This window comes from Lissotriton vulgaris, chromosome 2_1 (assembly GCF_964263255.1).
Source record: "Lissotriton vulgaris chromosome 2_1, aLisVul1.2, whole genome shotgun sequence".
NCBI classification, from domain to species: domain Eukaryota; kingdom Metazoa; phylum Chordata; class Amphibia; order Caudata; family Salamandridae; genus Lissotriton; species Lissotriton vulgaris.
In genome coordinates this window covers 294,827,702-294,852,457 of record NC_141687.1, presented here as the reverse complement: position 1 = coordinate 294,852,457, position 24,756 = coordinate 294,827,702, and the positions used below count along the sequence as shown (strand labels likewise).

Here is a 24,756-nt window from a genome sequence, read left to right as displayed (position 1 = left end):
CATGAAATAAATGATGAAAAATGAACATTGAATGGAAGCAGATTTCTTTCACTAAGGAAATGCAAACATAGAGTGTGCCAACTGGGGATGATACCAGAGGTTCTCTGGTCTCACGTATCTAAGCATCAATCCTTACGCCACCTTCAAGCAGGCGCAGGGTTTTGACGCAGCATGGCCCTAAAAGTGACTGCGTGAAATCTTGTAGATTTCACTCAGCCACTTTTAGGAGGCATTCCTGCACCGGTACAAAAGGGGCATGGGGCTTGTAAATCTGCCCCTGGTTGTTTCCATCCATCCACCCATGCTTTTTTACGCATTCCCAGATTTACTCAGAGTAATGGGACTGTGTCAACATTGTACGTTTTCCCAACAGAGACGCCACGAGGAGAAATATCTTTAATTCTCCCCGTTTAGTCCTCTTTCTATGTGTGCTGGCATTCTGCCCTCTCCCTACAGGCATGGCAGCACGGCAATGCGTTGCGTGAAAGGTTTGATAAATCTGTCCAGGGTCCATTTGAAAAGTCCTCCTTGGGCGTTTGTAAATCAAATGTACCAAATTAAAGCGAAGAAAACTTTAAGAAAACAACCTGTTGTATAAACAAGTGCAGGAAAGCTCAAATTTTTCACACCACATGCACAAACCTCACATTAAGCCATTGTAAGCAACAGAAAAACAAACCGACTCCATCATCTATCTCATTTTCTTATACGGTTATAAGGATCTAACCACTCAGTTTGTGTTTCCTTCCTCCAGCTCTCCTGTAAGAAAGAAAGGAACGGTCATCAATAGCAAACAGCAGCTGCATAAATGCAACACTGTCCACTCGCTTCGCGCTCAGAAGGAAACACTTCAACTCTTTCTCGTGGTTAGCGAAGACCAGACACTTTCGAACACATTTCCTCAGTGAAGCACTATAGAAATGATCCCTGAAAGTATAGTCTTAGCACAAACGACTGCAGCTCACACGAACAGAGAAAGTAAAACCCCTTCTCACGTACAGTAAGGAAAGGTTCGACATCATCAACTCCAACAAAAACATATGGCTGTATAACGCCACAAAATAACAATCTAAAGGTGCACGGGCAGACGTGTTCCTAGCAATAAAGCATTCTCAGTAGATCCTGGGTGACTCACTGCTTTAAAAATCTGCATAATCGAAATCAGTAACCAATCACATTCAGCCTGCCTTTTCTTCACACACACACACGGATTCCCTGCCCACTGTTCCCGAAACAGACAGAGGACTACAGTGTGAAAGTTAAAGTTCAAACAGGAAAAGTTCGATACATTTGTCCAGGGTCCATTTGAAGAGTCCTCTTCGGGCGCTTGTACATGGAATGTACCTAATTAAAGAGAAGACATACTTTTCGAATTAATCCTGTAGAATAAACAAGCGCAGAAAAGCTCAAACGTTATCAACCCACATGCACACACCCCACTTATAGCCACCGTCAGCACCTTCAAAACGAAATACAGATTAGACTCAATCAACTTTCTTATACTGCAATGAGAAGCTGACCACTCAGTTTGAGTTTCCTTCCTCCAGCTCTCCTGTAAGAGAGAGAGGAACGGTCATCAATAGCAAACAGCAGCTGCATAAATGCAACACTGTCCACCCGCTTCACGCTCAGAAGGAAACACTTCAACTCTTCCTCGAGATTAGCGAAGACCAGACACTTTGGAACACATTTCCTCAGTTAAGAACTATAGAAATGATCCCTGAAAGTATAGTCTTAACATAAAGGACTGTAGCTCACACGAAGAGAGAAAGTAAAAACCCTTCTTAAGTACAGTAAGAAAAGGTTCGGCATCATCAAATCCAACAAAAACATATGACTGTATAACAACACAAAATAACAATCTAAAGGTGCACAGGCAGACGCTTTCTTCGCAATAAAGCATTCTCAGTAGGTCCTGGTGGACTCACTGCTTTAAAAATCTGCATAATCGAAATCAGTAACCAATCACATTCAGCCTGCCTTTTCTCCCTGCCCACTGTTCCCGAAACAGACAGAGGACTACAGTGTGAAAGTTAAAGTTCAAACAGGTAAACAAAGCGTAGCCATATAGTTTTGTTTCGTGCTTTGGCTCACAGCAACAAACACGTTTTTACTTGTTGAAAAATTAAGAGAACCAGTTGGTAAACTCACAGCAAAGACAATCTAGCATTACTTCCACAGTTTTCTGCACTGCACTAAATGAGCACTATTAGCATTTCAAGATGGCAATGCATAGTCAGACTGCGCGAAGAGTGGGACAGATTTACGAGAAAGTAGCGCATCTGTGAAGGTGCGTCACTTTCGCTGCGCCACTTTGAGAAACCCTTGCGCCGCTATGGATGCGCCGTATTTACAATACGGCGCACCATGGCACAAGGATTGACAGATGCGTCAAAAATTCTGACGCATCTGTTCACGCAAAAGTCACGCATTGCTAGAGTTGTGTCGCAAGCACGACGCAACTCCTGCAATGCAAGGGGAGGCCTATCCTCATTGCGCTGCGTCACTCCTTACGCCTGCTTCAAGCAGTAAGAATGTGACGCAGTGGCATCCTAGAAGTGGCGCAGATTTCACTGCGTCACTTCTAGGAGGCTTTTTTGAGTTGGAAAGCCCATCCTGCGGACATTATACCTGACGCAGGTACAATGTGACGCAGGGCTTTACAACGTGACGCATCTCCCGAGATGCGTCAGGTTGTAAATGGGCCGCATTTTTACGCTGCTGCTGAGTCACAAAACGTGACGCAACTGCTGCGTAAAAATGACGCAGGGGCTTGTAAATCTGCCCCAGTTTGTTTTACTACAGATCAGACTGAATCACCAGAGCACTTAGTCTGTCGAAGCAAAGCCGTACCCGAGCTCTGATTTCACATCATACTGTGCCAAAACTGTTATAGGTCAAGGAACTATTCTTGTTCACTGCCTTGATTTAGATGCCCGGGCCAAGACAGGGATTTTTCTGGAAGCTTCATCCCAAAATATCTTTGCGAGATGTTCAACTTCCTATCTGAAAGTGATTTACATGTTCAGAGGCAAAGTGCTATTTGCACTCAGTTTGATTACTGCAGTGCTTTACAAGAGGGAAAATTGGGAAAACTCGTCACAAATCTGCAGGTTCCACAAGACTGTGCAGGAAGACCGTTTTCAATCAGAATATTTGGTCCAGATTATGAACTGTCAATCTGCCGAAAGAGTCACACTGATTGCTAGTGCATGAGAAGCGACCAGGCAAGGTTGCAAGCGTGGAAACCAAAGGTGTAGCAACCAACTACCTCTACATTTTAAAATGTTGGACCACAGACCATATGTTATGTTATGTTATGTTATGTTATATTTACTTATATAGCGCACAGCTGCCCCAGCTAAGGGGCGTCCCGGCGCTTTTCCAGAGAGATCGGAGAGTTAAGCACAACAGATGTTACAGTGAAGAAATAACATAACAGAGCAGTCTAGCAGAAAAGGTGGGTTTTAATGGCCTTTCTGAAAGTCAAGAGGTCATTCAGACCACGTATCTGGGGTGGTAGGGCATTCCAAAGTTTAGCTGCGATATACTGGAAGGAGCGCCCTCCCATCCGGGCTCGCTTTATTCGGGGGACCACTGCCAGATTCTGGCCTTCTGATCGAAGGGTTCGCCGAGGGGTGTACTTAGTCAGAAGGGGACATAGCATAGGAGGAGAAGCTGTTTTCAGGATTTTAAATGCAAGGCATTGAGTCTTGAAATGAATCCTCTTCTCCACAGGAAGCCAGTGGAGTTTAGTAATGGTACTGGCAGCTGACTGGAAGCGGGCTCTGGCTGCTGCATTTTGTACTCGCTGCAGTCTGCCCATCTCCGCCTGGTTGGCCCTCAAAAATAGGGAGCTCGCGCAGACTGCACCACAAGCTGGCGGGTGGGGGGGGATCAAACATTTTTAGAGTCGGCTTGAGGTTCCGCAAGATCCCAAAGCACGTAGCGGCAACTTTCTTAGTGTGATGAACGAAATTCAGCGAGGAGTCGATCCAGATTCCGTGCTTTTTTACCTCGCTTTTAGGTTCGGGGGGGCTGCCAAGAATGTCCGGCCACCATTTGTCTCCCCATACCGAACCCTCTTTACCCACTAGCAGGACCTCGGTTTTCTCGGCATTAAGCTGTAGGTAGTTTGCTGTCATCCAATTGGTTACAGCTGTAAGGCCCTGTTTGAAGTTGTGCGCGCTCAACCCAGGCTCGTCACTCAGCATCACCACCAGCTGAGTGTCGTCCGCGTATGAGACTATCGATAGCTCCCACCATTTGGCGACCTCAGCCAGTGGTTGGACGTAGAGATTAAAAAGCGTCGGACTGAGCGCTGATCCCAGGGGGACGCCCTGCTCGATAACCCGTTTGTTAGAGAGGAACGGAGGGGTAGAGACCCGGAAGGATCTTCCAGTCAGGAATGCCCTAAACCATTCAAGAGCCTGTCCTATAATCCCTGACTCCTTCAGTCGATATAGCAGGACCTCATGTGAGACCGTATCGAAGGCAGCACTGAGATCGAATAAAATCAGTGCTGCCGTCTGGCTGGAGTCCAAAATGGTCCGGAGATGTTCCGTCACACTCAGGAGTGCAGTTTCGGTGCTGTGGCCCGCACGAAAGCCATGTTTGGAGGCATCTAGGGTATTATTGGCACAAAGAAATTTCGTCAAGATGGTATTGACGTGAGACTCGGCCATCTTGGCCGGCCAAGGTAGCAATGAAATAGGCCTAAAATTCTCTGGCCTAGTGGGGTCCAGTGTGGGTTTTTTAATGATGGGGGACACCCCTGCCTGCTTCCATCTGGTGGGTATTGTGGCTGTGGAAAATGAAGAATTGATAATCTCTTGGAGGGGATTGAGGACCAGTGCATCTGCTTCTCTGAAATGCGCGGGTTTTAGAGGATCTTCCGGGGAACCTGATTTAATTTTCCCACAAAGTTTAAGAAACTCCCCTTGACCCATGTCAGGTATACTCATAACTCTGTGGGTTGGCTCGTCTTTAGAAGGGGTGAGACTTGATGTATCTGGGAATGAGTTATATATCTTCCGGACTTTGTCAATGAATAAAGAGGCCAAATTCTCACAGTGAGTGTGGGAGGCCATTGTCTCCTCGACCGCTTTTTTGGCGCTAAGATCCTTGAGGATGTTGAAGAAGGTTTTAGAGGAGTTCTGACTTATGCTAATCTTGGTGGCGTAATATGTGGCTCGCGTCCTACAGATGTTTCTGTGGTAGTTTTTTTGTATCAGCACGTATTGGGTCTTTAGCACAGGGTCATAAGATTTCCTCCATTTACGCTCCGCCGCTTTACATTCTTTCCCGAGGATGGTAAGCGCCTCATTGAACCAGGGCCTGGACTCCTGGGTACGCGCCCTGATCCAGACTGCGGGCATCAATACATCCAGAGCCTGGGTCAGCCAGCTACAGAAATTTTCATAGCCCTGGTCAGTGTTGTCACTGCCCTTGCAAGGGTTAGCTTTAAGTAGGATGTAAAAGTCTTCTAGTCGTAGCTTCCTCCAAGGGCGCTTCAGCACCCTTTGGGTCAAATTCATGTTAGGGCTGTCGTGTATAGGTAAGGACATAATCACCAACATATGGTCGGTCCAGGTCATTGGAATTGGCGCTTCTACTGTAGCTTCCTCTTGGTTAGTAAAAATGGGGTCTAAGGGATGTTCCCCTCTGTGAGTAGGACCCTTTACTAGCTGGCAAAGTTGAAATGCGGCTAGGTCGGCTAACAAGCCGCTGATCTTTTTGTCCGTAGTCATAAAAATTGGCGGTACCTATTACTAAGGAGCAGACTGTCTCTAATAAAGCTTTAGTGAAGCTACTATCCTGCCCAGGGGGTCTATAAATCAAGATGCCTGACAGAGTTAGGTGGGGGGTTATCCTGATACTGTATCGAGCACATTCACTTCCCTCAATATTCAGCTTGGTAAACTGGCATGAGTATTGGGATCTAACCATCACCGCAATACCTCCGCCTCTAGATTGTCTATTCAGCAGGTTGGTAGAGTATCCTGTAGGAGTAGCCAAGTTAACAACTGAGTCATGTCATCTTGCACCCAGGTCTCTGTAAGAAAAAGGACGTCAAGAGAGCGATCCCTGACTAGATCATGGATTTCCATGTAGTGCCTTGCTAGGGATCTTATGTTAAGCTGTGCTACCAGAATTTGTTGTTGGGGGCAGGCGGTAGTGAGAGGCAAAGGTGTAGTGGGTTCAGGGAAAGTGTACCCACAAGTGCATTTTATGCTGCCCCTCAGATGTTGTGGTGATGTCATAGGACATAAGGTTGCCTGGGTGTTAAGATCTAGAAGAGCCTCCCTGGCCCTGGTATAGGTATGCCCACCCTTCTCCTCCCAGCCAGGATCACTGGCGAGAGGCGACGTACTGGCGCGGACGGGCGCAGACGGGCTTGTCCGGGGCGCGTCTTCGGCGCGCCAATGGCGTGCCCGCTGCGCGCTCGGATGGACATCCTATTTAAATGAGAGGGCCCGTCTGACTGGTGCAGGATGCACAGCGGAAGTCTGGTCACTTCCGGTGTGTTCCTGTGCTCAACTTTCCTCCACAACAAACTGACTAGGTCAGCGGTGGAACGGGGAAGCGACGGTGAGTGAGATTAAAAGATCGGCGAGTGAAACATAAAGTTTTAAAACACAGATGCCACACTGCAAGGTCACAAAAATTCAATCAAAGCGCTGCACACGCTTCTCCTTACTCTTGAATCAGCTGGGAGAGCGGGCTGCTGCTGTTTAAATAGTGCCGGGCCCCTGACTGGTGCAGGAGGCACAGCGGAGGTCTGGTCAGCGGAAGTGTGCTCAACTTCCCTCCACAACAAACTGACTAGGTCAGCGGTGGAACGGGGAAGCGACGGTGAGTGAGATTAAAAGATCGGCGAGTGAAACATAAAGTTTTAAAACACAGATGCCACACTGCAAGGTCACAAAAATTCAATCAAAGCGCTGCACACGCTTCTCCTTACTCTTGAATCAGCTGGGAGAGCGGGCTGCTGCTGTTTAAATAGTGCCGGGCCCCTGACTGGTGCAGGAGGCACAGCGGAGGTCTGGTCACTTCCGGTGTGTTCCTGTGCTCAACTTCCCTCCACAACAAACTGATTAGGTCAGCGGTGGAACGGGGAAGCGACGGTGAGTGAGATTAAAAGATCGGCGAGTGAAACATAAAGTTTTAAAACACAGATGCCACACTGCAAGGTCACAAAAATTCAATCAAAGCACTGCACACGCCTCTCCTTGCTCTTGAATCATATGTATGGCAATGTCTTTAGTCTCCCTGAACAAAGGAACTCTTCCCCAGTTCACATCTACAAGCCTAACAAGACGATGGCATTCGACCAGAGGTCACGCGTCGTGAAAGACCTCCCGCAAAAACGATCAATAAGTATTTGTAGCGCACGCCAATCACCCCACTGGGTATCTAGTTGCTACGGAATATAACAGAAGGTTTTACTTTGAGATGAACCCTGAATGGCTGGCAGTCTAAGAAAGCGTTGCCATGAACAACACCTCGTCTTAGCACCCGGTTACAACGTATGCAGCTTCTATCTGGCCCTACAAACCTTTAGGCATCTCTACACTATCTAAGTATCCAAAATACGGTTTACGTTTCCTGTACCGAGGATTTCGTTCACTTGGGAATCAGTACTTGTCAGGACAGTTTTGATCCTAATATTCGTCAGAATAAAAACGGAAACTTTCAGTGTTTGTTTCCGTCTTCCAGCCCTTCCTGAAATGAAGAAAGGAGCATCCATTTCTAGCAGTTAGCTGTTTCACAAACGCAACTCTGTCCATTCCCTTCCTGTTCAGATGAGGAATTTTCTGCAACAACTTTGTGACACCTACAAACACTATTTCCAACTTCTTCCTTCATTACATATCAAGACGGAACTTTTTATAACGCTATGCCAATCTGCCCCAGTGGCACAAGAGGACATCACAGCAGCATTCTTTACCGCCACCTGGCTAAGCTCTCAGCAGATAAGATATAGTCTTAAAACCTGCCGCTATGGTCTGAGCCGCTAACTGAAGCCTTGCTTCGCCATGCTAGGTTGAAATTGAAGGCAAGAGCAGAAATTAAGGAAGGGGACCAGAAACAGTCCACATGGCCTCTTGCGGCAGGCTATGAGGCTACCACAATTTAGGGCCACTTTCTTTTGTTTTTTTAATAATGCGACCGGTGGCTGGGAAGGACGTCAGGCTATGCCCAACATTTACAAAGGCAAGATGAGGTGAAAATTCGAGGCACTAACCCGGCCAGCCATCAGACTGCCAACTTCACCAATTCATGTTCTACCGCCAACCCAGCCACATCGTTTCCCTGGCTTTAGGGCACGTTGGCAATTCAAAAGGCTGTCTTCTGCGGTTCTACGCTTTACAGCGTTAGAAATTTCAAGGCGCAGGTTTTTTTTAATACAGTTTACCACTAGCTCCCATTTTCTCAATAAAGCTCTCAAGTTCCCATCATTCTAATATTGCATATGACAACACTATAGGGGACTACAATTATCATTAAATGTTCTCTAGTTGAGTTATTGACAGAAGCGAGGGGACAGAGAATGTAAGCAATGTGACAGACGAGGCAGAACGGCTATAATGATATCTCAACGTTCCGGTAAACGATGTAGCAATGCTCTAAATTAAACAGGGGAACACCACAATAATGAGTTTGAGTTGAGTTTGAAATATTTATAAAGCGCACGTACACCTGGCGGTTTCATGGCGCTATAGAGTACTGAGCCCAGGAGGGCAGGAAAAACGGGGGAAGATAAAAGTAGCAGTTTTATGGAGAGAAAGCTTGTGAGAAAAGAAACGTTTTTAGCGATTTACGGAAGAGTGGGTATTGGGTGCACGATCTAAGGTGGGCGGGGAGAGAGTTCCAGAAAGCGGGGGCAAGTGTGGAGAATTTCGTGCCTTCCCACTTTTTGTGTTTGAAGCGAGGAACTGTCAACAGCTGTTGGGCGGATGAACGAAGTTCCCTGACAGGGACGTAGGGTTTGATTTCAGAAGAAATGAAGGCAGGGGCTGCTCCGACCCGAGCCTGAAAGGTGATGCAGCTCATATTGAACTAGGCTCGTTCATGGATGGGGAGCCAATGTAAGGACTTGAGGAGGGGAGTGACGTGATGGGATTTGGCCAAGTTGAAGACCAGGCGAGCAGCCTGGTTTTGGACCAACTGGAGTCGTCGCATGCTGTAGGCGGGCATGCCGCAGTAGAGGGCGTTGCCGTAGTCTAGGCGAGAGGTTACCATTGCCAGGACTATGAGCTTGAGGGCGGAGAAAGAAAAAAACCGAGAGACTTTGCGGATAGTGCGGAGTGAGAGAAAAAAAGAGGACACAACAAAACTAACCTGGGAGTGCAAAGTGAGTTGGTCGTTCAGTTTGACCGCAAGAGTTTTCACAGATGACGATGGAGAAGAGGGGGGGGGGGGACCAAAGGAGGGGGGCCAGAAGAGAGAGGTCCAGGGACTGGAGCAACCACCTGTCAAAACCAGCTACGTTTTGTCGGCGTTTAACTTCAGGTGGTTGTAGTTCATCCAGTCCCGGATGAAGACCATGACATACTGGAAATTAGACATGGATTCGGGGGATGTGGATAGAGAAAAGATAAGCTGGAGGTCGTCCGCATAATTGTAAACGGAAACCTCCAGCTGTTGAAGGGCAAAGATAAGAGGGGCAATGTATAGGTTAAATAAAAGAGGGGAGAGGGAAGAGCCCTGGGGAACCCCGCATTGTACTTTACGAAAGTCCGCAGAGAAGTTACCCAAGCGCACTGCCTGGGTGCGGTCTCTCAGGAAGGAGGACAGCCAGACCAAGGCCGAACCTCCAATCCCCGCCGCCCTGACACGGGAAAGTAAGATAGAGTGGTCAACCGTGTCAAAGGCGGCGGAAAGGTCGAGGAGGACCAGGGCCTGGGGGTGGTTGGTGTCCATACCTTCTCTGAGGTTGTCAAGAACCGATAACACTACTGACTCCGTAGAATGAGCGGGGCGGAACCCAGCCTGACGGGGGGCTAACACAATAATGACATTCGCTAGAACGTTGGAGCAGGTGGTTTATTCCAACCATTTTTTGATCACTGCAACTTCACTCTCCCAAATAAATCTAGCAAAATTCCAATCGTCTAAGACATCAAGCCCTTGATACACTAACGGGTGTGCTGGCGCTTGTGGGGAGCTGCGCGGTCTTGCGATGCCAAGAAGGGCTTTTGTGATGATAAGTAAACAGACGCAATCCTTTACGTGTATGCAAATTTGTGCCACGGGAGGGCCCGCACAAACAATCAGCAAATAACCAAGAAGGTGTCCTTCATCCGCGCCAGTCTAAGATCCACTGGGGCCGTATACGTTTTTGGACCGGTGACCATGGTGTTACTCTTGTTTTTAGTCTAAAAAGCCTAAATAGGATTAGAAAGCCCCTTTCAACAGTCAATTTGGCACAGCGATAAATCATTGTGCATCACTAATTGTCTGGCAGAAGTCTAAGCTCTAAAGATAGCCCATACACAAGGGCCCAGATTGATGAAGCGCTTGTGATGTCATTGCGTCATGCAAGACCGCGTTAGGCAACTCCAGGGCTTCACTAAGATTTACTAAGTCGGAGAAGGCCACCTTGCGTGGCATTGCATGGCTTAGTAAATCTAGAGCAGTGATACTCAAAGTATGGCCCAGGGGCCGCAAGCAGCTCTCCTGACCCTTACATGCGGCTCCCTGGTGTACAGCAGCACCGGGCTGCTGTTTACTTGACGGAGCACTAATAGTTGAAAGATGGTAATTAAAGAGCCAAGCATTTATTTACAACTAAAGTAACCTATTAACTAAAGTAAAAGAAAAGAAGTGAAGGTGTCCTGCACCGCTGAACTTAAGGAACACATTCTTTTTTAAAGACATCTTGCAACAAACGTTAATGAAATGTGACAGTCTCTAAAAAAAATCTAAAAAACTTGCCTTCCTTCAACATGCAGAAGCGTTTCACCTCAGTATATCAGTGCATTGAGAAGTATTTAAAAAACATTCATGCTTCCTCCAACCCTGCAATGCAAATAGTGAACCATGAGGTAAGTCAGTTCTTATGTTCATCGTCTGTGCGGCCTGGGTTGCTATTACACATGGACAACATCTGCCATCCTGCTGGCATCAATGAGGCCCTTGGTCACATGACAGGCCAAACTTTTTGGCCCCCTGGAAAATGTCTGCAAGGCCTATGATCCCGAAAAACGCAAGGCAGCAGCAACTCTCTGCTTTGCGTTACTCTGAGCCGAGAATGTGTTAAATGGGTGGAGAGTGGGGGGCAGATTTACGACTTCTGGCGCATGTCTGCTAATCAGAGGAGATACCCCAGAAGAGTTGCAACGCATCTGCCCACCCGTGCGCCACCACTGATGCGCCGCATTTATAATGCGGCGCACTGTAGTGCTCGGCAGATGTGTGACGCATCCCCGGCGGAAATGCGGCACATTGCTGGAGTTGCGTCGCAAGCGTGACACAGCTTTAGCAAGGCTCGGGGGTGCCCTACCTGTAACATGCTGCATCAATCCTTACGCCACCTTCAAGCAGGCGCAGGGTTTTGACGCAGCATGGCCCTAAAAGTGACTGCGTGAAATCTTGTAGATTTCACTCAGCCACTTTTAGGAGGCATTCCTGCACCGGTACAAAAGGGGCATGGGGCTTGTAAATCTGCCCCTGGTTGTTTCCATCCATCCACCCATGCTTTTTTACGCATTCCCAGATTTACTCAGAGTAATGGGACTGCGTCAACATTGTACGTTTTCCCAACAGAGACGCCACGAGGAGAAATATCTTTAATTCTCCCCGTTTAGTCCTCTTTCTATGTGTGCTGGCATTCTGCCCTCTCCCTTACAGGCATGGCAGCGCGGCAATGCGTTGCGTGAAAGGTTTGATAAATCTGTCCAGGGTCCATTTGAAAAGTCCTCCTTGGGCGTTTGTAAATCAAATGTACCAAATTAAAGCGAAGAAAACTTTAAGAAAACAACCTGTTGTATAAACAAGTGCAGGAAAGCTCAAATTTTTCACACCACATGCACAAACCTCACATTAAGCCATTGTAAGCAACAGAAAAACAAATGGACTCCATCATCTATCTCATTTTCTTATACGGTTATAAGGATCTAACCACTCAGTTTGTGTTTCCTTCCTCCAGCTCTCCTGTAAGAGAGAGAGGAACGGTCATCAGTAGCAAACAGCAGCTGCATAAATGCAACACTGTCCACCCGCTTCGCGCTCAAAAGGAAACACTTCAACTCTTCCTCGTGGTTAGCGAAGACCAGACACTTTCGAACACATTTCCTCAGTGAAGCACTATAGAAATGATCCCTGAAAGTATAGTCTTAACACAAACGACTGCAGCTCACACGAACAGAGAAAGTAAAACCCCTTCTCACGTACAGTAAGGAAAGGTTCGACATCATCAACTCCAACAAAAACATATGGCTGTATAACGCCACAAAATAACAATCTAAAGGTGCACGGGCAGACGTGTTCCTAGCAATAAAGCATTCTCAGTAGATCCTGGGTGACTCACTGCTTTAAAAATCTGCATAATCGAAATCAGTAACCAATCTCATTCAGCCTGCCTTTTCTCCCTGCTCGCTGTTCCCGAAACAGACAGAGGACTACAGTGTGAAAGTTAAAGTTCAAACAGGTAAACAAAGCGTAGCCATATAGTTTTGTTTCGTGCTTTGGCTCACAGCAACAAACACGTTTTTACTTGTTGAAAAATTAAGAGAACCAGTTGGTAAACTCACAGCAAAGACAATCTAGCATTACTTCCACAGTTTTCTGCACTGCACTAAATGAGCACTATTAGCATTTCAAGATGGCAATGCATAGTCAGACTGCGCGAAGAGTGGGACAGATTTACGAGAAAGTAGCGCATCTGTGAAGGTGCGTCACTTTCGCTGCGCCACTTTGAGAAACCCTTGCGCCGCTATGGATGCGCCGTATTTACAATACGGCGCACCATGGCACAAGGATTGACAGATGCGTCAAAAATTCTGACGCATCTGTTCACGCAAAAGTCACGCATTGCTAGAGTTGTGTCGCAAGCACGACGCAACTCCTGCAATGCAAGGGGAGGCCTATCCTCATTGCGCTGCGTCACTCCTTACGCCTGCTTCAAGCAGTAAGAATGTGACGCAGTGGCATCCTAGAAGTGGCGCAGATTTCACTGCGTCACTTCTAGGAGGCTTTTTTGAGTTGGAAAGCCCATCCTGCGGACATTATACCTGACGCAGGTACAATGTGACGCAGGGCTTTACAACGTGACGCATCTCCCGAGATGCGTCAGGTTGTAAATGGGCCGCATTTTTACGCTGCTGCTGAGTCACAACTGCTGCGTAAAAATGACGCAGGGGCTTGTAAATCTGCCCCAGTTTGTTTTACTACAGATCAGACTGAATCACCAGAGCACTTAGTCTGTCGAAGCAAAGCCGTACCCGAGCTCTGATTTCACATCATACTGTGCCAAAACTGTTATAGGTCAAGGAACTATTCTTGTTCACTGCCTTGATTTAGATGCCCGGGCCAAGACAGGGATTTTTCTGGAAGCTTCATCCCAAAATATCTTTGCGAGATGTTCAACTTCCTATCTGAAAGTGATTTACATGTTCAGAGGCAAAGTGCTATTTGCACTCAGTTTGATTACTGCAGTGCTTTACAAGAGGAAAAATTGGGAAAACTCGTCACAAATCTGCAGGTTCCACAAGACTGTGCAGGAAGACCGTTTTCAATCAGAATATTTGGTCCAGATTATGAACTGTCAATCTGCCGAAAGAGTCACACTGATTGCTAGTGCATGAGAAGCGACCAGGCAAGGTTGCAAGCGTGGAAACCAAAGGTGTAGCAACCAACTACCTCTACATTTTAAAATGTTGGACCACAGACCATATGTTATGTTATATTTACTTATATAGCGCACATCTGCCCCAGCTAAGGGGCGTCCCGGCGCTTTTCCAGAGAGATCGGAGAGTTAAGCACAACAGATGTTACAGTGAAGAAATAACATAACAGAGCAGTCTAGCAGAAAAGGTGGGTTTTAATGGCCTTTCTGAAAGTCAAGAGGTCATTCAGACCACGTATCTGGGGTGGTAGGGCATTCCAAAGTTTAGCTGCGATATACTGGAAGGAGCGCCCTCCCATCCGGGCTCGCTTTATTCGGGGGACCACTGCCAGATTCTGGCCTTCTGATCGAAGGGTTCGCCGAGGGGTGTACTTAGTCAGAAGGGGACATAGCATAGGAGGAGAAGCTGTTTTCAGGATTTTAAATGCAAGTCATTGAGTCTTGAAATGAATCCTCTTCTCCACAGGAAGCCAGTGGAGTTTAGTAATGGTACTGGCAGCTGACTGGAAGCGGGCTCTGGCTGCTGCATTTTGTACTCGCTGCAGTCTGCCCATCTCCGCCTGGTTGGCCCTCAAAAATAGGGAGCTCGCGTAGTCCAGCCGCGAAAGGAATAGCAGACTGCACCACAAGCTGGCGGGTGGGGGGGATCAAACATTTTTAGAGTCGGCTTGAGGGTCCGCAAGATCCCAAAGCACGTAGCGGCAACTTTCTTAGTGTGATGAACGAAATTCAGCGAGGAGTCGATCCAGATTCCGTGCTTTTTTACCTCGCTTTTAGGTTCGGGGGGGCTGCCAAGAATGTCCGGCCACCATTTGTCTCCCCATACCGAACCCTCTTTACCCACTAGCAGGACCTCGGTTTTCTCGGCATTAAGCTGTAGGTAGTTTGCTGTCATCCAATTGGTTACAGCTGTAAGGCCCTGTTTGAAGTTGTGCGCGCTCAACCCAGGCTCGTCACTCAGCATCACCACCAGCTGAGTGTCGTCCGCGTATGAGACTATCGATAGCTCCCACCATTTGGCGACCTCAGCCAGTGGTTGGACGTAGAGATTAAAAAGCGTCGGACTGAGCGCTGATCCCAGGGGGACGCCCTGCTCGATAACCCGTTTGTTAGAGAGGAACGGAGGGGTAGAGACCCGGAAGGATCTTCCAGTCAGGAATGCCCTAAACCATTCAAGAGCCTGTCCTATAATCCCTGACTCCTTCAGTCGATATAGCAGGACCTCATGTGAGACCGTATCGAAGGCAGCACTGAGATCGAATAAAATCAGTGCTGCCGTCTGGCTGGAGTCCAAAATGGTCCGGAGATGTTCCGTCACACTCAGGAGTGCAGTTTCGGTGCTGTGGCCCGCACGAAAGCCATGTTTGGAGGCATCTAGGGTATTATTGGCACAAAGAAATTTCGTCAAGATGGTATTGACGTGAGACTCGGCCATCTTGGCCGGCCAAGGTAGCAATGAAATAGGCCTAAAATTCTCTGGCCTAGTGGGGTCCAGTGTGGGTTTTTTAATGATGGGGGACACCCCTGCCTGCTTCCATCTGGTGGGTATTGTGGCTGTGGAAAGTGAAGAATTGATAATCTCTTGGAGGGGATTGAGGACCAGTGCATCTGCTTCTCTGAAATGCGCGGGTTTTAGAGGATCTTCCGGGGAACCTGATTTAATTTTCCCACAAAGTTTAAGAAACTCCCCTTGACCCATGTCAGGTATACTCATAACTCTGTGGGTTGGCTCGTCTTTAGAAGGGGTGAGACTTGATGTATCTGGGAATGAGTTATATATCTTCCGGACTTTGTCAATGAATAAAGAGGCCAAATTCTCACAGTGAGTGTGGGAGGCCATTGTCTCCTCGACCGCTTTTTTGGCGCTAAGATCCTTGAGGATGTTGAAGAAGGTTTTAGAGGAGTTCTGACTTATGCTAATCTTGGTGGCGTAATATGTGGCTCGCGTCCTACAGATGTTTCTGTGGTAGTTTTTTTGTATCAGCACGTATTGGGTCTTTAGCACAGGGTCATAAGATTTCCTCCATTTACGCTCCGCCGCTTTACATTCTTTCCCGAGGATGGTAAGCGCCTCATTGAACCAGGGCCTGGACTCCTGGGTACGCGCCCTGATCCAGACTGCGGGCATCAATACATCCAGAGCCTGGGTCAGCCAGCTACAGAAATTTTCATAGCCCTGGTCAGTGTTGTCACTGCCCTTGCAAGGGTTAGCTTTAAGTAGGATGTAAAAGTCTTCTAGTCGTAGCTTCCTCCAAGGGCGCTTCAGCACCCTTTGGGTCAAATTCATGTTAGGGCTGTCGTGTATAGGTAAGGACATAATCACCAACATATGGTCGGTCCAGGTCATTGGAATTGGCGCTTCTACTGTAGCTTCCTCTTGGTTAGTAAAAATGGGGTCTAAGGGATGTTCCCCTCTGTGAGTAGGACCCTTTACTAGCTGGCAAAGTTGAAATGCGGCTAGGTCGGCTAACAAGCCGCTGATCTTTTTGTCCGTAGTCATAAAAATTGGCGGTACCTATTACTAAGGAGCAGACTGTCTCTAATAAAGCTTTAGTGAAGCTACTATCCTGCCCAGGGGGTCTATAAATCAAGATGCCTGACAGAGTTAGGTGGGGGGTTATCCTGATACTGTATCGAGCACATTCACTTCCCTCAATATTCAGCTTGGTAAACTGGCATGAGTATTGGGATCTAACCATCACCGCAATACCTCCGCCTCTAGATTGTCTATTCAGCAGGTTGGTAGAGTATCCTGTAGGAGTAGCCAAGTTAACAACTGAGTCATGTCATCTTGCACCCAGGTCTCTGTAAGAAAAAGGACGTCAAGAGAGCGATCCCTGACTAGATCATGGATTTCCATGTAGTGCCTTGCTAGGGATCTTATGTTAAGCTGTGCTACCAGAATTTGTTGTTGGGGGCAGGCGGTAGTGAGAGGCAAAGGTGTAGTGGGTTCAGGGAAAGTGTACCCACAAGTGCATTTTATGCTGCCCCTCAGATGTTGTGGTGATGTCATAGGACATAAGGTTGCCTGGGTGTTAAGATCTAGAAGAGCCTCCCTGGCCCTGGTATAGGTATGCCCACCCTTCTCCTCCCAGCCAGGATCACTGGCGAGAGGCGACGTACTGGCGCGGACGGGCGCAGACGGGCTTGTCCGGGGCGCGTCTTCGGCGCGCCAATGGCGTGCCCGCTGCGCGCTCGGATGGACATCCTATTTAAATGAGAGGGCCCGTCTGACTGGTGCAGGATGCACAGCGGAAGTCTGGTCACTTCCGGTGTGTTCCTGTGCTCAACTTTCCTCCACAACAAACTGACTAGGTCAGCGGTGGAACGGGGAAGCGACGGTGAGTGAGATTAAAAGATCGGCGAGTGAAACATAAAGTTTTAAAACACAGATGCCACACTGCAAGGTCACAAAAATTCAATCAAAGCGCTGCACACGCTTCTCCTTACTCTTGAATCAGCTGGGAGAGCGGGCTGCTGCTGTTTAAATAGTGCCGGGCCCCTGACTGGTGCAGGAGGCACAGCGGAGGTCTGGTCAGCGGAAGTGTGCTCAACTTCCCTCCACAACAAACTGACTAGGTCAGCGGTGGAACGGGGAAGCGACGGTGAGTGAGATTAAAAGATCGGCGAGTGAAACATAAAGTTTTAAAACACAGATGCCACACTGCAAGGTCACAAAAATTCAATCAAAGCGCTGCACACGCTTCTCCTTACTCTTGAATCAGCTGGGAGAGCGGGCTGCTGCTGTTTAAATAGTGCCGGGCCCCTGACTGGTGCAGGAGGCACAGCGGAGGTCTGGTCACTTCCGGTGTGTTCCTGTGCTCAACTTCCCTCCACAACAAACTGATTAGGTCAGCGGTGGAACGGGGAAGCGACGGTGAGTGAGATTAAAAGATCGGCGAGTGAAACATAAAGTTTTAAAACACAGATGCCACACTGCAAGGTCACAAAAATTCAATCAAAGCACTGCACACGCCTCTCCTTGCTCTTGAATCATATGTATGGCAATGTCTTTAGTCTCCCTGAACAAAGGAACTCTTCCCCAGTTCACATCTACAAGCCTAACAAGACGATGGCATTCGACCAGAGGTCACGCGTCGTGAAAGACCTCCCGCAAAAACGATCAATAAGTATTTGTAGCGCACGCCAATCACCCCACTGGGTATCTAGTTGCTACGGAATATAACAGAAGGTTTTACTTTGAGATGAACCCTGAATGGCTGGCAGTCTAAGAAAGCGTTGCCATGAACAACACCTCGTCTTAGCACCCGGTTACAACGTATGCAGCTTCTATCTGGCCCTACAAACCTTTAGGCATCTCTACACTATCTAAGTATCCAAAATACGGTTTACGTTTCCTGTACCGAGGATTTCGTTCACTTGGGAATCAGTACTTGTCAGGACAGTTTTGATCCTAATATTCGTCAGAATAAAAACGGAAACTTTCAGTGTTTGTTTCCGTCTTCCAGCCCTTCCTGAAATGAAGAAAGGAGCATCCATTTCTAGCAGTTAGCTGTTTCACAAACGCAACTCTGTCCATTCCCTTCCTGTTCAGATGAGGAATTTTCTGCAACAACTTTGTGACACCTACAAACACTATTTCCAACTTCTTCCTTCATTACATATCAAGACGGAACTTTTTATAACGCTATGCCAATCTGCCCCAGTGGCACAAGAGGACATCACAGCAGCATTCTTTACCGCCACCTGGCTAAGCTCTCAGCAGATAAGATATAGTCTTAAAACCTGCCGCTATGGTCTGAGCCGCTAACTGAAGCCTTGCTTCGCCATGCTAGGTTGAAATTGAAGGCAAGAGCAGAAATTAAGGAAGGGGACCAGAAACAGTCCACATGGCCTCTTGCGGCAGGCTATGAGGCTACCACAATTTAGGGCCACTTTCTTTTGTTTTTTTAATAATGCGACCGGTGGCTGGGAAGGACGTCAGGCTATGCCCAACATTTACAAAGGCAAGATGAGGTGAAAATTCGAGGCACTAACCCGGCCAGCCATCAGACTGCCAACTTCACCAATTCATGTTCTACCGCCAACCCAGCCACATCGTTTCCCTGGCTTTAGGGCACGTTGGCAATTCAAAAGGCTGTCTTCTGCGGTTCTACGCTTTACAGCGTTAGAAATTTCAAGGCGCAGGTTTTTTTTAATACAGTTTACCACTAGCTCCCATTTTCTCAATAAAGCTCTCAAGTTCCCATCATTCTAATATTGCATATGACAACACTATAGGGGACTACAATTATCATTAAATGTTCTCTAGTTGAGTTATTGACAGAAGCGAGGGGACAGAGAATGTAAGCAATGTGACAGACGAGGCAGAACGGCTATAATGATATCTCAACGTTCCGGTAAACGATGTAGCAATGCTCTAAATTAAACAGGGGAACACCACAATAATGAGTTTGAGTTGAGTTTGAAATATTTATAAAGCGCACGTACACCTGGCGGTTTCATGGCGCTATAGAGTACTGAGCCCAGGAGGGCAGGAAAAACGGGGGAAGATAAAAGTAGCAGTTTTATGGAGAGAAAGCTTGTGAGAAAAGAAACGTTTTTAGCGATTTACGGAAGAGTGGGTATTGGGTGCACGATCTAAGGTGGGCGGGGAGAGAGTTCCAGAAAGCGGGGGCAAGTGTGGAGAATTTCGTGCCTTCCCACTTTTTGTGTTTGAAGCGAGGAACTGTCAACAGCTGTTGGGCGGATGAACGAAGTTCCCTGACAGGGACGTAGGGTTTGATTTCAGAAGAAATGAAGGCAGGGGCTGCTCCGACCCGAGCCTGAAAGGTGATGCAGCTCATATTGAACTAGGCTCGTTCATGGATGGGGAGCCAATGTAAGGACTTGAGGAGGGGAGTGACGTGATGGGATTTGGCCAAGTTGAAGACCAGGCGAGCAGCCTGGTTTTGGACCAACTGGAGTCGTCGCATGCTGTAGGCGGGCATGCCGCAGTAGAGGGCGTTGCCGTAGTCTAGGCGAGAGGTTACCATTGCCAGGACTATGAGCTTGAGGGCGGAGAAAGAAAAAAACCGAGAGACTTTGCGGATAGTGCGGAGTGAGAGAAAAAAAGAGGACACAACAAAACTAACCTGGGAGTGCAAAGTGAGTTGGTCGTTCAGTTTGACCGCAAGAGTTTTCACAGATGACGATGGAGAAGAGGGGGGGGGGGACCAAAGGAGGGGGGCCAGAAGAGAGAGGTCCAGGGACTGGAGCAACCACCTGTCAAAACCAGCTACGTTTTGTCGGCGTTTAACTTCAGGTGGTTGTAGTTCATCCAGTCCCGGATGAAGACCATGACATACTGGAAATTAGACATGGATTCGGGGGATGTGGATAGAGAAAAGATAAGCTGGAGGTCGTCCGCATAATTGTAAACGGAAACCTCCAGCTGTTGAAGGGCAAAGATAAGAGGGGCAATGTATAGGTTAAATAAAAGAGGGGAGAGGGAAGAGCCCTGGGGAACCCCGCATTGTACTTTACGAAAGTCCGCAGAGAAGTTACCCAAGCGCACTGCCTGGGTGCGGTCTCTCAGGAAGGAGGACAGCCAGACCAAGGCCGAACCTCCAATCCCCGCCGCCCTGACACGGGAAAGTAAGATAGAGTGGTCAACCGTGTCAAAGGCGGCGGAAAGGTCGAGGAGGACCAGGGCCTGGGGGTGGTTGGTGTCCATACCTTCTCTGAGGTTGTCAAGAACCGATAACACTACTGACTCCGTAGAATGAGCGGGGCGGAACCCAGCCTGACGGGGGGCTAACACAATAATGACATTCGCTAGAACGTTGGAGCAGGTGGTTTATTCCAACCATTTTTTGATCACTGCAACTTCACTCTCCCAAATAAATCTAGCAAAATTCCAATCGTCTAAGACATCAAGCCCTTGATACACTAACGGGTGTGCTGGCGCTTGTGGGGAGCTGCGCGGTCTTGCGATGCCAAGAAGGGCTTTTGTGATGATAAGTAAACAGACGCAATCCTTTACGTGTATGCAAATTTGTGCCACGGGAGGGCCCGCACAAACAATCAGCAAATAACCAAGAAGGTGTCCTTCATCCGCGCCAGTCTAAGATCCACTGGGGCCGTATACGTTTTTGGACCGGTGACCATGGTGTTACTCTTGTTTTTAGTCTAAAAAGCCTAAATAGGATTAGAAAGCCCCTTTCAACAGTCAATTTGGCACAGCGATAAATCATTGTGCATCACTAATTGTCTGGCAGAAGTCTAAGCTCTAAAGATAGCCCATACACAAGGGCCCAGATTGATGAAGCGCTTGTGATGTCATTGCGTCATGCAAGACCGCGTTAGGCAACTCCAGGGCTTCACTAAGATTTACTAAGTCGGAGAAGGCCACCTTGCGTGGCATTGCATGGCTTAGTAAATCTAGAGCAGTGATACTCAAAGTATGGCCCAGGGGCCGCAAGCAGCTCTCCTGACCCTTACATGCGGCTCCCTGGTGTACAGCAGCACCGGGCTGCTGTTTACTTGACGGAGCACTAATAGTTGAAAGATGGTAATTAAAGAGCCAAGCATTTATTTACAACTAAAGTAACCTATTAACTAAAGTAAAAGAAAAGAAGTGAAGGTGTCCTGCACCGCTGAACTTAAGGAACACATTCTTTTTTAAAGACATCTTGCAACAAACGTTAATGAAATGTGACAGTCTCTAAAAAAAATCTAAAAAACTTGCCTTCCTTCAACATGCAGAAGCGTTTCACCTCAGTATATCAGTGCATTGAGAAGTATTTAAAAAACATTCATGCTTCCTCCAACCCTGCAATGCAAATAGTGAACCATGAGGTAAGTCAGTTCTTATGTTCATCGTCTGTGCGGCCTGGGTTGCTATTACACATGGACAACATCTGCCATCCTGCTGGCATCAATGAGGCCCTTGGTCACATGACAGGCCAAACTTTTTGGCCCCCTGGAAAATGTCTGCAAGGCCTATGATCCCGAAAAACGCAAGGCAGCAGCAACTCTCTGCTTTGCGTTACTCTGAGCCGAGAATGTGTTAAATGGGTGGAGAGTGGGGGGCAGATTTACGACTTCTGGCGCATGTCTGCTAATCAGAGGAGATACCCCAGAAGAGTTGCAACGCATCTGCCCACCCGTGCGCCACCACTGATGCGCCGCATTTATAATGCGGCGCACTGTAGTGCTCGGCAGATGTGTGACGCATCCCCGGCGGAAATGCGGCACATTGCTGGAGTTGCGTCGCAAGCGTGACACAGCTTTAGCAAGGCTCGGGGGTGCCCTACCTGTAACATGCTGCATCAATCCTTACGCCACCTTCAAGCAGGCGCAGGGTTTTGACGCAGCATGGCCCTAAAAGTGACTGCGTGAAATCTTGTAGATTTCACTCAGCCACTTTTAGGAGGCATTCCTGCACCGGTACAAAAGGGGCATGGGGCTTGTAAATCTGCCCCTGGTTGTTTCCATCCATCCACCCATGCTTTTTTACGCATTCCCAGATTTACTCAGAGTAATGGGACTGCGTCAACATTGTACGTTTTCCCAACAGAGACGCCACGAGGAGAAATATCTTTAATTCTCCCCGTTTAGTCCTCTTTCTATGTGTGCTGGCATTCTGCCCTCTCCCTTACAGGCATGGCAGCGCGGCAATGCGTTGCGTGAAAGGTTTGATAAATCTGTCCAGGGTCCATTTGAAAAGTCCTCCTTGGGCGTTTGTAAATCAAATGTACCAAATTAAAGCGAAGAAAACTTTAAGAAAACAACCTATTGTATAAACAAGTGCAGGAAAGCTCAAATTTTTCACACCACATGCACAAACCTCACATTAAGCCATTGTAAGCAACAGAAAAACAAATGGACTCCATCATCTATCTCATTTTCTTATACGGTTATAAGGATCTAACCACTCAGTTTGTGTTTCCTTCCTCCAGCTCTCCTGTAAGAGAGAGAGGAACGGTCATCAGTAGCAAACAGCAGCTGCATAAATGCAACACTGTCCACCCGCTTCGCGCTCAAAAGGAAACACTTCAACTCTTCCTCGTGGTTAGCGAAGACCAGACACTTTCGAACACATTTCCTCAGTGAAGCACTATAGAAATGATCCCTGAAAGTATAGTCTTAACACAAACGACTGCAGCTCACACGAACAGAGAAAGTAAAACCCCTTCTCACGTACAGTAAGGAAAGGTTCGACATCATCAACTCCAACAAAAACATATGGCTGTATAACGCCACAAAATAACAATCTAAAGGTGCACGGGCAGACGTGTTCCTAGCAATAAAGCATTCTCAGTAGATCCTGGGTGACTCACTGCTTTAAAAATCTGCATAATCGAAATCAGTAACCAATCTCATTCAGCCTGCCTTTTCTCCCTGCTCGCTGTTCCCGAAACAGACAGAGGACTACAGTGTGAAAGTTAAAGTTCAAACAGGTAAACAAAGCGTAGCCATATAGTTTTGTTTCGTGCTTTGGCTCACAGCAACAAACACGTTTTTACTTGTTGAAAAATTAAGAGAACCAGTTGGTAAACTCACAGCAAAGACAATCTAGCATTACTTCCACAGTTTTCTGCACTGCACTAAATGAGCACTATTAGCATTTCAAGATGGCAATGCATAGTCAGACTGCGCGAAGAGTGGGACAGATTTACGAGAAAGTAGCGCATCTGTGAAGGTGCGTCACTTTCGCTGCGCCACTTTGAGAAACCCTTGCGCCGCTATGGATGCGCCGTATTTACAATACGGCGCACCATGGCACAAGGATTGACAGATGCGTCAAAAATTCTGACGCATCTGTTCACGCAAAAGTCACGCATTGCTAGAGTTGTGTCGCAAGCACGACGCAACTCCTGCAATGCAAGGGGAGGCCTATCCTCATTGCGCTGCGTCACTCCTTACGCCTGCTTCAAGCAGTAAGAATGTGACGCAGTGGCATCCTAGAAGTGGCGCAGATTTCACTGCGTCACTTCTAGGAGGCTTTTTTGAGTTGGAAAGCCCATCCTGCGGACATTATACCTGACGCAGGTACAATGTGACGCAGGGCTTTACAACGTGACGCATCTCCCGAGATGCGTCAGGTTGTAAATGGGCCGCATTTTTACGCTGCTGCTGAGTCACAACTGCTGCGTAAAAATGACGCAGGGGCTTGTAAATCTGCCCCAGTTTGTTTTACTACAGATCAGACTGAATCACCAGAGCACTTAGTCTGTCGAAGCAAAGCCGTACCCGAGCTCTGATTTCACATCATACTGTGCCAAAACTGTTATAGGTCAAGGAACTATTCTTGTTCACTGCCTTGATTTAGATGCCCGGGCCAAGACAGGGATTTTTCTGGAAGCTTCATCCCAAAATATCTTTGCGAGATGTTCAACTTCCTATCTGAAAGTGATTTACATGTTCAGAGGCAAAGTGCTATTTGCACTCAGTTTGATTACTGCAGTGCTTTACAAGAGGAAAAATTGGGAAAACTCGTCACAAATCTGCAGGTTCCACAAGACTGTGCAGGAAGACCGTTTTCAATCAGAATATTTGGTCCAGATTATGAACTGTCAATCTGCCGAAAGAGTCACACTGATTGCTAGTGCATGAGAAGCGACCAGGCAAGGTTGCAAGCGTGGAAACCAAAGGTGTAGCAACCAACTACCTCTACATTTTAAAATGTTGGACCACAGACCATATGTTATGTTATATTTACTTATATAGCGCACATCTGCCCCAGCTAAGGGGCGTCCCGGCGCTTTTCCAGAGAGATCGGAGAGTTAAGCACAACAGATGTTACAGTGAAGAAATAACATAACAGAGCAGTCTAGCAGAAAAGGTGGGTTTTAATGGCCTTTCTGAAAGTCAAGAGGTCATTCAGACCACGTATCTGGGGTGGTAGGGCATTCCAAAGTTTAGCTGCGATATACTGGAAGGAGCGCCCTCCCATCCGG

At 47.5% G+C, this 24,756-nt stretch overlaps 4 non-coding genes across 4 annotated transcripts; all 4 read right to left on the bottom strand.

Moving 5' to 3' along the window:
* Positions 1–725: 725 nt before the first annotated feature.
* On the bottom strand, positions 726–943 carry LOC147730004 (small nucleolar RNA U3). Its single transcript, XR_015308993.1, has one exon. It is a non-coding gene; the product is annotated as a small nucleolar RNA U3 (small nucleolar RNA).
* Positions 944–1,518: 575 nt separating this feature from the next.
* LOC147730003 (small nucleolar RNA U3) lies at positions 1,519–1,736 on the bottom strand. Its single transcript, XR_015309070.1, has one exon. It is a non-coding gene; the product is annotated as a small nucleolar RNA U3 (small nucleolar RNA).
* Positions 1,737–12,125: 10,389 nt separating this feature from the next.
* LOC147730002 (small nucleolar RNA U3) lies at positions 12,126–12,343 on the bottom strand. The gene has a single exon (XR_015308992.1). It is a non-coding gene; the product is annotated as a small nucleolar RNA U3 (small nucleolar RNA).
* Positions 12,344–22,726: 10,383 nt separating this feature from the next.
* Positions 22,727–22,944, bottom strand: LOC147730001 (small nucleolar RNA U3). The gene has a single exon (XR_015308991.1). It is a non-coding gene; the product is annotated as a small nucleolar RNA U3 (small nucleolar RNA).
* Positions 22,945–24,756: the final 1,812 nt, after the last annotated feature.